Source organism: Chelmon rostratus, chromosome 10 (assembly GCF_017976325.1).
Source record: "Chelmon rostratus isolate fCheRos1 chromosome 10, fCheRos1.pri, whole genome shotgun sequence".
Taxonomy (NCBI): Eukaryota; Metazoa; Chordata; class Actinopteri; order Chaetodontiformes; family Chaetodontidae; genus Chelmon; species Chelmon rostratus.
Window position 1 is genome coordinate 10,220,694 of NC_055667.1, and position 14,076 is coordinate 10,234,769.

The following is a 14,076-nucleotide window of genomic DNA, read 5'->3' on the forward strand; positions in this document are numbered from 1 at the left end:
CTGTCTCTCCTCTCACCCCCTCATTCTCACTTTCACCACCCGTAATCCCCTGTGTGGCCTACGAGGTTGCTGTGTTCCTCTGCTAAGCAGCAGGGCTGTGTGGGCTCATGTTTTTTTTTTTTTCTTCAAAGTTTCATATCTATTTCTCCATTCTGGGGTCACCCTTTTCCACTCCCCCACACAGGGAATCACCTCACTGAAAGGCACTGTGGTTGATTTAGTGGGTAGTTGCACTGAAAAGTTACAGACTTCCACAGTATGAGTGACATGACACGCTGTGCTGTTAGTTCCCAAAACTGACAGGTCAAAATACAGTGTGTGCCTCAGAGCATCTTTATTACTGTGCATCAGACTCAAGCCTCAGTGCTTTATTGCCATATCAACATAGATGGCAGGAATTTGCCTCAGTACAGCTCAGGTATGACAATGTAAACAGCAGCAGACACTTGCTGCACAATGCCATAAACAGCTGCTGTCATAGTCAAACAGATTCTCACACTAGATTGTACAATGTCTTATTATCCTATGTGTCCTATAATAAGTAACGTCCTGTTTTTGTTACATTGCTATACGCATTTTGTCATAAAAAGTACAGAATCCAAATCCTCTTTTTGTTGTATGTTAGCTAACAGTATTTGGATAAGGTTGAAGTAAATTATTGGACATAGTCTACTTTTACCTTTGTTTTCATTGCTAAAAATGCATTATTGAATCCCTGCAATCCACAGTTTTTCATACAGAGTAGGTATTAGATGAAAAAGGGACAATTCATTTAAATAAACACATTTCCTATGACAACAGGTGCCAAGGAATCTTCAGATCCAAAAAAATGCAGACGCACAATTGAAACAATACCTTAACATTACTCATGAACCTTTTTATTAACAAAATATGTAAATAAAGCCAAACACAATGGACTGAAACTGATAAGTCATCCTACAAAAACAGATTGCCAACAACGTAGCACCTGACATGCATCAGTTCCTAGTTATCCATCTAACATACTGAATTTCAGAGTAGGACTGACCAACAGTGATGAGTTATTCAACAGGACTTTTGCGCAGCAGACATTTTGACAAAGCCCAGATGTAATTAATAACATAAAAAACGACTGCATTCAATGTCGGTGACCCTGTCAGTGTCCTGATGTTGTGCATGCTGGCTCATTGTCACTGGTTACTGGGACATATACTGGAACTTAGCCATTGTTAATGTTATTAGTAATATCTGCTTTTCCTGCTATGACAAGTCAAAATGTCTGCTGTGAAAATGGTTTATGTAGATGAATAACTGACAGCAAAATTTACCAGTCCGCAAAGAATAGAGTAAAATCACTTCTCAGTTACATCACATCGTTGAATGATTTTCATCTTGTCAGTCTACTTCTGTTCAGTCTAAGTTTGGTTTTCACTTTCACTGCACTAGGCTTCCTGTGAACAATCAATCTGTTCCTCTCTCCTCGTTTTCCTGTTGAAGCTGCTGAAATAAAACACGTCACTTCTCTCTTCCAGAGAAGAGAATGGAAATGGTTGCTGCTCTGATAAAAAGCTAAATTGTAGTCGGTTTCATGAATTGAGTATCACTCACTTCTCTAATGCGAATATGTGATGGCATCAAAACATTTGGAAATGTCACGTATAATTAGTGTAACTCTGGTTATGATGTCAGCACCCCCACGTCTTGTTGTTTTAGCTCTTAAACACACTGTCTGATGCCTCTGAGAAGCTTTTTAGCAACACTAAATGACAGTACAGCATGAACCAATACCAGAATACAGCCTGGTTCTCCTTTGATTCGTTTCAACATACAGTAGACGTGTGGTTGACTGTGTGTATGTGAGAGTTACAGTACATTATCTCCAGAGAGTTTGGCTGTTGTGGCGTTGGGGGGGGCTGCGTCGTGGCCGTGGCTGCGTGGAGCAGCAGCACAGGAAACGCGTCAAAGCGCTGAGAGCTAACTGGAACCAGATGTCTGAGGCTACTGGCCGGGGGATTCTTACCGTGGAACAAGAGTGTCAGCGGGGGAAGATCACTTCCTCCTGACTGTCTTGCTGTCTTCTCTGTCTGTCTGTATCTCTGAATCTTTTGTCTTTGGCTCGTTTCCTTCCTTTTCTCTGTATAAACTACCTGATTTATCTGTAGTTTGAGGCTAAGGCAGCTGAAAGATGCTGCATGGGAAGAATAAAATAGCTATGTGGAAGAGAAAATTGTTATTTTTTACTTTTTGCACATCCAGCATAAAAAGAGCACACCTTTCATACTAATGTGGTAGCTAAATACCAAAATGATAGAAACTACAATGTGCACAAAAAAAATACCGTGTGTGTGTGTGTTGTGGTTGACAGTTTAGTTTGAATAGAACATAATAGCTCATCTCACACAACTTCACTGATGTAACCCGGCGTACTCTACCATCTCTCGTTTTGCTACCCCATCTCTTTGAAGCTCTCCATAGTGGGAGATAGAGTTGGCCTGCTTTCTATGCCTGGGAGCATTGCCTGCACTCCTCCGCTTCACTGCCCCCTGACTTTCTCTCACATGTACACTACGAACACACATGCGCATTTAAGCACACATGCACACACACACACACTCAGACATACACTTAACTTATTCGCTCATGCACAGCAATCATACATGGCACGTGCACACACATGACGACCCATGCACCGCTGACGCTGTATGTGCATGACTCCAGCTGAGCCTCCAGTCTACCCAGGGCTGCTGCAGCCTCGCCTGGTTCTTACCCCAATCTTTTTGCCATTGGCGGATCCCCTAACACGGCCCACTAGGCGACAGCAACAACAACACACACCCTCCTGCGGTGACAAGTGTTCTATAATATCAACTTCCAACTGATGGAAAGACTGACAAACAACGTCGACTTGTGCGGCACACTGAAACAGCGATTACGGAAAATCATCAACACTGGCCAGCGTATGTTGATGAGTGCTTGTGCATGTAGATGCATGTCTATCAGTGGCAGTAAGACAAATACTCCATCAGTGTTTGGTCAGAGCTATTTTCTTTTTCTTTGCTCCTTGGAGGTGATTCGAAACAGCCTGAAGGTCCTGGATAGCTCGAGGTGAGAGCGGCTTTCAGCAGGCTGTTAGTCTTATCATCACACACACACACACACACACACACACACACACACACACACACACACACACTCTGTCCCCTCTGACCCAGGCCGTTTCCTGCCCCTGGCTGATCTATTGGCTGATGCCTGCCCTGTGACTGTAGAGAAAGAGAGAAAAAGAGGAGGGGAAAGAAAGTGTGTGTATGTGTGCTCACGGCCTGTCCCAGCGAATCGATATCCGTCTCGTATCCGTGAGCTGTGCCTGACCCCTGGCCGACCTTGCTCAGCATTGGTGGTTGGAGTGTGTTTTTTTTTGTTGGGGTTTGAAAATGTGAGAGGCACATTGAGTTTTACCCCCTTGCTAATAGAGGTCTGGGGCCACGGAAAAGTGTGAAAAGTCCTGACTTAAATGCACGAGTCTGAGGAGGCAATAACACCCGATCTGAGAAATGGTGAAACAACATGAAGTACTTGATGTAAATGATTTTACCGTTGGTCAAAGTACAGCTCAAAGTATTACCCCAGTGTGACATGATTCTACAGCTGCAACACTGAATATCAGTATTGTATCTCCATGGAGACATTGTGGTTTTAAAGCTAGCACTGGAGTCATCGTTAGCTTCATGCTGTAGGTTCAGGAAGAAAAGAAGAAAAAAACGTTGCATCAGTTTTTACTTTAAAGTTCCCATGAAAACAGCATAGATTTGTGAGTGTTTTCATCACATCTCGCACTATACGTCACCTATACACCAGTATCTGGCCCAACAGTGACAAAAAATCATTTGGTAGGGATTCTTGATGGTATTTTAGAGTTTACCATTTCCTGGAAAATTATATAGAAAAGTTTGATGACTCGTCCTGTACCCCATACCTGTTTATACTGATTTTGTGTCCAAAGAAATGCTTTCTCAAACTTTTCTGAGAACGCATTAGCGGAGTGGGTCTGGGGGGCGGGCCTCCGCCGTTACTGCCCCCCCAAAAAAACCCAACTTTGTGACTTAGTTCATTGATTTTTATGAAACCTCATCATATTCATGGGGATTATATTTTCTGGTTTTCCCTCTGATGTCCTCCAGCTGCTCTGCCTCAATGATCTGTGATTTATGGTGTTTCCTGATGGTCAGATAGCTTTACTTGTTGCTAATGTAAGGCTGCCCTTAGCTAGGTTAGCAGTGCAGCTAGCTTTCTTATTATCAGACTCTTCCTTGGGGGTGCCAAGAGCCGACCCTGGCAAGAAGACCACCTTGGTACTGTATTCCCTGTTGTCCAACTGGCCTCCATCTGTCTCGGAGGTCGTGTTCGGCCCAGATCAGGCTGTGTTCATGGTGAGCTCTCAGTCCGGGCAGAGTCAGCTAACAGGACGAGAGCTGCATAGCGGAAGAGTGGCGTAACAGAACAGAACAACATCAAATAGCACCCCACTAGCCAATTCATGGGAACTTGAAATTTTATATTGATGACCCTGTTGTGCTCATAGCTGAGATATTAAAAGCCTGTCAGATTGTGTGTGTGTGTGTGTGTGTGTGCGCGTGTGTGCGTGTGCGCATATGTACATGTGCATGTGCCTGTGCCTGTATGTGTGAGACGAACATAGACCTTGCCATGACGTCAGTTTGCTAGTTGGGCTCAGCCTTGCGTGTTGTTGGTGTGCGCTGATAGAGGCTCCAGCTCCCTGGGCTGAGCAGGGCTGCGGGTGCTAGCCGCCGCCGGCACTAATTGAACCCTGCCGCTAAGGTAAAAGGGGGAGGAGGAGGCTGTCAGCGAGGGAGAGAAGAGAAAAAAAAAGAGAAGGAAGAAAAAAATAGCGTGGTGAGGGCGAAGTGCCCCTGGGGGGTTGGGTCCCTGCCTGCCTGCCTGCCTGCCTTTCGTTCTCCAGCTCCTTCCCCCCTCCCCGTCTAAATAGCCGTGCCGGCGCTCCAGGGCTTCCTGCGCCTTATCTGCTGATAATTGGGCACTGGAGCTCCACAGCTCGCTTATGAAATATAGATTCCTGACGGAGGGGAAGGATGGGGGAAGGAGGTGAGGTGGTGGAGGGAGTGTGCAGGCGGAGAAAAGCCCCTGGTTGTATCAGAAAGCGTGGAGCCTTGTGGGCTCCGCGGTGGTGCTCTGGCTCGTTTAGCAAACTCAGCCCCAGTAGTTAGGGCGAAGGCCTCTGTACTGAGCAGCCCACACTGTCACACACAATTGAAAAACAATGCTTTGTTCTTATTGTTCGTTGCGCCCGCAAGGTTCAAAGAACTATAAATTGTGGGGGTGAATGCTTGTTGTGTAGTTTGTCACAGAGCATGTAAAATTTTCTTAGCAATTTCAAACATGTAGCGGAGAGTCGCCCCATATGTAACGCAACACTCACTACTCTGCAGTTGCTGCTCATAGTGTTTTACTGTAAATGCTTGTATATTCAGTCCTGAAAATGGTGTGAATGAGCAGTACACATAGTTTTGGTGTCATTAAAATGTGTCCTGATGAGGGTATGTTATGAAACTCAGTATTCCTCTGTGTATGAATGGAAGAGGATGTTATTTTCCTGCAGCGAGGTTAGGATGCTATCCGCAGTCTCATGGGGGAACGTTATTGGATCACAACATGGAGACCAAATCCCAGAGAGAGAATGGAGCAGGGAATACTCTGCTGGGTGCTCAACACAGCACGGATCCCTCTTCTCCAATGCTACTTTCGCTTTTAGCTTTGACCAAGGTTGTTCATTTAGAGTTAGATTGAAAAACAAATTATTATGTCTTTAAAAATGAACTATTTAACTATTTATGTCCTACAATGGTATAATTTGGAATGAAACTTAGCAGCTGTTGACTTGAAACTTGAAGAAACTCCCTTGTATACAGAGCAGTGTTGACTGAATAGCTTTTCATCAGATTAGCATCACTACATTCACAGTAGTAGTTTTAAAGGCTAGATTCAACGATGCAGAATGTAATGCATCAAATCCTTTGTTGGGTCTTTTCTTCAGGCCTATCACTCTATCCTCAAATTCATTTTAAGTACACACACACACACACACAGACAGGTCTGTGCATGTCCCAATTAGTTAGTAAGCGGTTGGGTTAATGAATGGGGAGCTACCTGCTTGGCTGTGGGAGGTGAACTGGGGGTCTGTTTTAAAAAACAGACCGGAAGGCTGACTCCTCGACATTTTATACATGAGGTTTTGCGGCACTGTGGTCTTAGAATGTGGAATGTGGTCTTAGAATATGGGAGGCTACATAGCAATAGGCTATATAGCAACAGAAATATGAAGTTTTCTTACACTCACAGGGCAATGTTGCACACTTTTTATTTTGAGGCAATAGAAAAAAAAAACATGGGCAGGGCTAAAGCAATCTCAGGAGTGATTCCCCTCTGTAGCCTTACCTCTGTGTGTTTCACATTATTTTTTAAACAATTCCAGCTCGCATCTAAATTGTGGCCAAAAGTCAGAGAACTATACCCTGAGTAATGGCTCCATCATCACACTGACCAAAGTTAGCACAGAAGTCAGCACAATAACTCACTTGTTACATGTTTCCCCCCCAAACCACCTTTATTTACGGACACAAATACCAGCGCTGGGTTACGCATTGATCTTGGCACGGACACGCCGCACTCCCCGTTTCATTTCTCTTGGACCACTTGGGCCCTATTGGTCAATAGCAATTGCAATTCCCTGCACTATGGGCCAGATAAATTCATTTCAATTACAATTAGCATGGAGGCCCAGGGACTGATTTATGACCTTGTTTTCCTTCCTGTGCGTTCCACCGCACATTAATCACCCCCATGTCGGCCTGTGTGATCCTCACTTCATCTACCTGCCAAGGCAGCTGCCCTGCATGCATTTCTGGTTCCCTTCCCCTCTTCCTTTGCGCCCCAACTCCTATCCTCCTTCCCTCTGACCGCGGACATCACAGTGGGTGTCCTTAACTCGCACATGACACCGACCAGGGAGCAGGGCTGCACTTAACTCAGTGCTGGGGTGTCTGATTGGTGCTCATTTATCAGTGTAATGAGCAAATGTTCCAAGTAAAAAATGCGGGAAAAGTTGTGGTGCTTCTGATTTTTTCACCAAAATGATCTCAGTACAGTATAATTTGATTTTGTTGAATTTAGTCCTCAGGAATGCTAAATCAGGAAATGTTTCTGTTTTTGTGAACACACATGCAGGATACACACTTACATAAATACATGCTATCACCTGACTTGTGCGAATAGTAAATAATTACAGAATTAACATGCTTATTACATATGTATGGTCTCTGGTCATGTGCTGCAGCCTGGAACACGGGATTGGAAGTTCTGTATTTGACTGGGAAATTACGTTCGAACCGACAAACACTCTCATCCTTCACTTGACATTTGGTTACCATCAGGCGGGGATTAACAGGCCTATTTTGGATAGTCTGGAAACTGTTTGCGACAGAGCAGTGTCTCTACACCCCTCCTATGCAGTGTCGGAGGCTGACTCATCCAGGGCCAGACGTTTCCACTGGGACAATGTACCAATCCCTGGTGGCCACATTCAGTCTTGTTTATACGGCCCTCTCCGCAGCCCCGTGGATCTGGCAGCAACTCGCCTGCTTCCAACCTCTGTCCCCTTTCCTGCTCCTTCTCCCCTTAAAAGTTCTACCTCAAAGGCTTCGTGTGTGTTTGTGTGGGACGGGTTGGGGGGGTACGTAGTGACCAATGCAATGGTGCGTCCGTGGAAAGCCTGTGGACTCAGAGGGCCAGTAAAAACAGAGGGCAGTGCTCTACCCGGAGCAGACTAAACATCTGTTCGGATAACATCCTGACTGGAGCTTCTCTGATGGGTGGGTGGTGTGCAAGCATGTGCATCTGCATGTACCTGGATAAAAAACGCTCCCACCTTTCCAAGCAAAATGGAATGGAGTCAAAGTCTTCTGGAAACCAGTGAGATTTGATTCTGTGCTTAGACCCAGACCGGTCAACGATTTCAGCGGCTTTTATCACTTTATTTATTGCATTCACTCCAAGTCTGCAGAGTTGGAAAAAAAAGGGAAAATCTACCATTATTCCGACTGGGGAACTTTCATGCATTAGTCCCAAATGGTTGCCCCCATTGGTCACCACAGTGACCACAAGGCTAGCTAGTATAACTCATTTTAAATTCTCTCAAATATTCTAACAATGTTAATATTTGGATTCATTAAAGTACAGAAGTGAAAAAGCTGTTATTGTCATAGCTACATGATTAAAAATGAGACCTTTGTGTTTTATTGTCAGATCCAAACATGGACGTTTAATCCATAAAAGTTTCATATTTGCAAAACTTTCCTAAACCCCGGGGAAGCTATTTTTATGTTCATGACTTCATCCCAGTTTGAGTCTTTGGGCAGAGCGGGGCAGAGCGGGTGGCGGCAAGGGGAGGAACAGTAATGTACGTGTGCAGTGGGCCACACAATGCAGTGGCTCACCAGGAAGCTAAAAAAAATAGTTTTTGTCTTATGCGCTGGGCGAACATTTTTTTATTCACACAAGGCGCCATGCAGTCCAGTATCTAGTTATTCTATTATGTGCATGGATTCACATAACACTTCCATTATTATTTTTGTTTGCTGAAATATTATATAAATTGTCTAAGGACGTCACTTGCTGTTCATTATTATTATTATTATTATTATTATTATTATTGCTCTACACAGTAATTTAGTAATAACCTACTACAATGCCTAAATATTAAAAACCTTTCAGGTTGTTGTGGGAATATCTTCAGCCAGTGTAGCTTGCTTTTTCTTTTTGAGCCCATGAGCTCTGGCCCCTCTGAAAGATGACTGCAGAGAATCCAGGCCAAGAACCATTCATTAATGACTCACTCACAACTGCACAAGCCTTCAGCTATGAATGTTGATAAGTAATTGATAAATGATTGTTGACCCAGAATCTCTGTAGCTTCTTCTAGAGGTCAGGAGAGCAAACAGTCTGTGGAAGGGTCCTTTCTGTTTAAAGAGCTGTTTAAAAGGACAAAATAAGCTGTATAGGTGACAGCAAAAATCCTGTTATGCTCAAATTTTATTTGTTCTTTTAAGGTTTATAAATGGTCTTTAAAGCAGCAGAACAAGGGCTATGATATGTAACTACTATGTGCCATGGAGCTGAAAAGTGAATTGTAGTGTCAATGGAACCCAAGCAGAGTTTCTGTGTGGTCACATCAAGATATAACTCCATCCTACTCGATATGAAGTGGACTTTTGCCTTGCTCTGACTGCTGAAGTGGTTTTGCTGCCTGTGATGTTTGGCCACAAGCAGTGAATGGAGAAGTTCCCTGACTGACAGTTTGCTGTGACAACAAGCAGAGACTGACGGTGACAGCTCAGATAGACTGATTTCTAAACTTTCCAAAGACTCTAGTTTCACTCATTTTACCGCAGACCTGGGTAATATAACTAAACTACAATATGTTGAAAATTTTTAGCTCAAATATATCTGTCTTTGCCTCTCTTCATACCATCTATTCATCTTCATTTGTGTTTTTCCACTGACTTCGTATGCATTCATGCCGCCCCTAAATATTGCTTCAATTTGTATAACGCAAGTTCAAGCCAGCAATCACCATATCTTCTGTGGAAACTGGGGTGTGTGGCATGCTAATGTGAAAATCTTCACATATCTGTCAAACTTTGATTTAGTTTTTTTGTCGATCAAGATCTGCTTGTAAGCAAGGTTATCTGTTTACTAAATGAATGCTGTCACACCTTGGTAATAACTGATTTATCTAGTCATTACAGCCAACTCGAGATCAAAAGTATAATCACAAACCAAGTCTTAAGTAACAGCCGGTTACTTTATGTAAGTTGTTTTTCTATAAATGGTGCTTATACTTATGTTACTATGGCCTATAAATATGTTTACTCACAGAACAACAACCTATAAAGTACTATTTATAGACATAGTCTGGTTAGTTTTATTTGGTCAGTGACTTTTCTGACACAGAAGTACATGAAAGACTGTTCTACTGTTTTTAGCCATTGTTCACTCCACTTAATACATATTGTAAAGTCTTTGTCATGTGCCACAGAAGAATATAAATGCCACTGTTCAAAGAGGAACTTGTCTTGCAACTGGTGCAATACAGAAATAAACTAAGCTGTGGATTTTTCTGGATATTGTGAATGTTACTGGTTACAAGAGGAGTATGTTTGTTTTTATGCAGGGATTGTTCCCCCTACTGTTTGGAGCAGAGGACAGACACAAGGGCTATAACACATTTAGAGGCAGCGCATCAGCGAGTGGTGAGTGATTAATCTTTTCTCCTTTGGCCTGAAGGGAAACTCGAGTCAGATTTGGGTCCCATTTGAATCAGGTTGCTCGAGTTTGAGTTTATTTTTCAGAATTCATCTTGACTTTGAGTAAGTGTAGATCCCCATTCAGGTTGGATACAATTTTTTGGACCCATGAAGGCCTGTTTTTTTCTGTCTTTTTGTGAAATAGTACCAGCCTTCCTAAACAGTTTCCCACATGTGGTATGTTTTCGTCCCAGGAGGTGGTGTTTTCACCTGACCTCCATGTGACCTGAGCAGCCTCTCTTGTTTGACACCTGTACGCTGAGTGAGGAGGTTCAGTCTCTCCCTCTTCCACACAGGAAGTTAGGATTCCCTGTCTACAAACAACACAGAGATCTGTAGGATAAGCAGAGAAGAGAGTGTGAGAGTTAAGACTCCCAATCCTCAAACAACACAGGAAGCTGTCGGATAAGCAGAGTAGAAATTGAGAGAGAGAAATGAATGTTGCCTCTCCCGCTTTTGAAGTATTTATAAGGATCTTCCACTAAGACTGAACTTCCCTCTCTCAGACTTGAGTGTCAGTCCAGGTAGAACTTATTTCACCCACAGAGGCTTTCAGGAATTCTTATTTTGATAACATTAAGGGCAGTGAAAAATTGACCCCATAAAATGAGCTTGGAGAATTTTCTCTGATTTCTCTTGCGTCCAGGTCAAAATGGGCAGAGCAACTCTCATATTGCACTGATCAAACAATACTACTCCTGCTACTATAACATAATTTCATGCCTGTTCATGTGTTTTAGCAGCTGATCATATGTCTTTCATACAAATGTGCAACCAGTGTAGCCAAACCTGGATTTTGTTGATTTATCACAGCATATCACAGAAACCTTTGCTTCTCTGTCTCTCACACTCACGCATTCTCATTCACAAACACATGTACATGTAGACACGCATCAGTGCATACACACACACACACACACACACACACACACACACACACACACCACACACATTTACACACAGAGAATAAGCTACCCTGAGACGGAGTGCTGTATTGGGTTTTCTTCAGGAAGTGCGGCTCCTCCAAAGCTCTGGTCAGATGAAAGGCGAAGAGCTGTATTGATCGGCTCAGAGCGGGGGTGGGGGGGTTGGAGTGACTGGTGTGTGTGTGTGTGTGTGTGTGTGTGTGTGTGTGTGGTGGGGGGGGCGGCGGCGGCGGCCTGTGGTGTGTCTGCCTGATGCAGGGCTGCCAGCCAGGCGAGGAGCAAAGGGCCAGAGGGGTGAGGAGGGGCCGAGAGAAGAGGGGGAGCGGGGCGGCGAGTTGTCGCTGTGGCCCCGTGGCTCCATCGTAACCCCCTGGCCCCTCAGTGGAGAATGTACAGCACATACACACACCCAAACACGCATGCATGCACACACAACGCCAGCACCAGTCTGCCGTTGTTGATGAGAGCTGTCAGAGAATGAAACAAAATGGCTGCGAGTGAAGGACGATCTTGTGCTACTCTTAAGGTTTTGTATCATTTCAAATTTTTCAATACTGGTGCAGATATATTTTTTCTTCCAATTTCTTTAAGAAATCTGCGTTTTCGTACAAAATCTTTTTTTTTCACAACACAAACCAAAGTTCTCTAATATTGTCTAAACACTAGCAGCTGTACTCAGACTTTGCATGAATAAAATAGTCTAACATAGTCATTAGTCAAATTTTGATTTAACCAGTGTTATGAAACTTCCCCGCAAGCTTTCAGCACTCGACGGGTTTCACCACTCCGTGCTGTGGACACATTTCAGTCAGTACCAAAAAAAGCATTGACATTAAGCACCCAGTTCTAGCGACTTTACAACAATCTGAACATTGGCTTTAGTATGATGTTATGCTCCCATAATGTTGTTTTTATGACAGCTGAACAACAATGAAAGCTTCCACAATAATACTATGTTGAGTTATTGATAAATAGCTGAACAGAGGAGCCTAATTATAATTACTTCATCATTTAAAGTGAAGTAAAGTGGCAGCTATGAACATTTTGACTTGTTAAGGCACATGGCGCTAAGGTAAAATAGTGTCTTACTTTTTTGTCTTATTTTTATGTTTCCAGCAAAAATCATTAAGCATCTTTTTTCCTTAATGAACAGAGTTGTGTTTGGGTGAAGCTGCATGCAGTTTGACGGGATTCTGTCTTTTTTCACTCAAAGCAGGGGGGTCCTTATACTCAGTGCGCATGTGTCAAAAAATGAAGTTCTTCGTAAAAATACTCAAGGAGAAGCAAAAATTCAGTTTTTATAAAAGTAGCTGACACTGAAAATCCAAACAAGTACAGAACATTAAGCTGTGAATAGTCACTCCTCTAGGCATAGTATTGCCATGGGCACACTATAAATCAGGCATGTCCAAACTATTCCATAAAGGGCCGTGTGGCTGCAGGTTTTCGTTCCAACCAAGGAGGAGCTCACCAGGCTGGAATCAATTAATCAGCTGATCTCAGTGTTTAGCTGATAACAAAGGGATCCCTTGATGTTGATTGGTTGGCCTGGTGCGCTCCTCCTTGGTTGGAACGAAAACCTGCAGCCACACGGCCCTTTATGGAATAGTTTGGACATGCCTGCTATAAATGAAAACCATTTTCTGGATGGGCTGCTCAGATACATAAAAGTTAAACAGTTGACAGACCATTATTTTACATCTCAACATCATGTGATGTGGCTCATATTACACCACTGAAGTCTTGTCCCGCTGCTCCGCTTGCGTCTTTCCACCGGAAATAACCCATGTCAAACAAACCGCACTCTTTGGAGGCCTTCAGAGGCTGAGGGTGGTTTGACATTCAAATACACAAGTCTCTGTTTTGCACTTAATCGAAGAGATCTAGAAATAGACAAATATTTGGCTGTGGCATGGATAAATTCTTCCTCTGTGTCTTATCAGATTCATTTGAGCCAACGCAGGACATATGTGGACTTGGGCTGGGTTTGCCCGACCCTCTGTGCTTTGTGCCCCGGGGGAGAGATCGGCCAGGGCGGCTCGCTAATTGAAATGTGTTGGCGACTCATCGACGTCTCGGCTCCAGTTTCAGGGCTATTTCGAACCGCAGTGCTGATTGCTGGTTTCACATCACAGGGAAAAAAAATCAATAGTAGCTGGGAGAGCTAGGGTTTATTCTTTGCAAGCAGACATTAATGCTTTGCAGAGGAGGGTTTGATATTTATCATTTGTCATTTTGTATCTGCAGATCAGCCGGAGCTGTAGAATATATCTAAATTGATAGCTGACACCACTTGCGAAGAGTTTCCAAACAATAATGCGGTTTGAATGTTCATGTCTAGAACAATGTTCACAGGGCTGGCCAGGCCAAGTCATTATGTGACTTTTTTCCCTCAAAACTTTTCTTGTGTTTCTTTTTTGCATGTTTTTGACGAGAAGAAACACATCTTGACCTCTCGTAAGCACCAAAGGGGCCTCGTTATGGAAAAGTGGCTCTTCTGATTTACAAGGACTTTGCTTGTACTTTCAGAACCACACAGTTCAGAGGACTGAATCTTTTGCCTTTTTCCAAAGGCATCAGTGTGCTTATAGACTGTTTTTATTTCATGGTGGACTGGTGATAAATAATACTTCGTAGGAAGTGATTATTTTGCAGTTCAGTGGACAGAACACGGCTAATTAAACAAGTCTAATTGAAGGAATAACTTTAAAACAGCTTGTTTGCCCCTATTGTTTTGCTCAAAACATAATGCAGTGATTCTTTAAAACTTTGTT

At 43.3% G+C, this 14,076-nt stretch overlaps 1 protein-coding gene across 1 annotated transcript in view; it reads left to right on the forward strand.

Moving 5' to 3' along the window:
• Window positions 1–14,076, forward strand: part of samd11 (sterile alpha motif domain containing 11) — an 84,596-nt gene that overhangs the window by 14,178 nt on the left and 56,342 nt on the right. The window contains exon 4 of the mRNA XM_041946661.1: window positions 10,244–10,322. The gene's annotated coding sequence lies outside the window, so the exon portion shown is untranslated. The remainder of the gene's footprint in view (window positions 1–10,243; window positions 10,323–14,076) is intronic.